The following is a 1,175-nucleotide window of genomic DNA, read 5'->3' on the forward strand; positions in this document are numbered from 1 at the left end:
AAAAAAAAAAAAAAAAAAAAAACTGAGAACGATGTTGCTTTAAGCGTAAACAGAAAAAAAAATTAATGAGAAAATATGAAGCATCAAGGAAAAAAATTGCCCTTCAAGAATTTGAATAAACAAATAAATCAGTTTTTATCTCTCTACTTTAATCTTTGTTTCAGCGGTGTCTTAATAACATATTTAAATGTAAAGTAGTTCCCTCTATACGTAGTCTGATCAATAAGTATCAGAACTGTTGCAATATTAACGAAGCTAACGCACACTGAGTGAAGCCGCTTAGCACAGATTGACCTTGAACTCTGTTCTGCATGCGTACTAAGTTTTAACGTTCTAGCTCACTTTCGCTGTTTACAGCTGTGCTTGAAAGGAAAGTGTGTAACGTGTGGTCGTCGCATTAACTATGACAGAAAAAGTTAAGTAGAGAATCTGCAGCAAATTTTTACCAAAAGTTTGGCGATACCTGCTCAAAGGCCTACGCAAAAATTTCAAAAAGTTTTCATCGTTCTCAACACAGTCAAATCTTGTGCAACTGAAACCCGAGTGTCTTTTTGGTCAGCTGAAAGCAGTTTTGACACAAACTTGGCAGACTCGTGTCTCGTACCCAAATCTTCGGTGATAATGGACTGAACTGAACTGTAACTAATCTGCACATCCTCTGAAAACTCACGGATAGTGATTCGACAATTTCCTCTCACAACTGCATGCACATCTGCGATGTTTTTTCTCAGGTCTGCTAGATGTGGGTCTCCCAGAACATTCGTCAATATCGACATTTTTTCAGCCATCTTGGAAACGTCTGAACTTGTCGTTCACTTGTCTGCGACTCATACACTCCTCGCCATACATTTTCTGTAACGTTTTTGAGTAGGTATTGCCATGACAACTTTCTGTCATAGTCAATGCACATGCTACACACTTTCTTTCCAAGCACTGCTGTAAACAGCGGAAGTGGGCTAGAATGTTAAAACTTAGTGAGCATGCACAGCAGAGTTCAATGTCAATCTTTGCCAAATGGCTTTATTCTGTGTGCTTTAGCTTCGTTACTATAGCAACAGTCCGGATACTTATTGATCAGACCTCGTATATATACATGTAATTGCGCTATATATATATGTGTGTGTGTGAAGAAAGAATGATTGATAGATGGATATATATATATATATATATATATA

This window comes from Octopus bimaculoides, chromosome 4 (assembly GCF_001194135.2).
Source record: "Octopus bimaculoides isolate UCB-OBI-ISO-001 chromosome 4, ASM119413v2, whole genome shotgun sequence".
In the NCBI taxonomy this organism is placed as follows: Eukaryota; Metazoa; Mollusca; class Cephalopoda; order Octopoda; family Octopodidae; genus Octopus; species Octopus bimaculoides.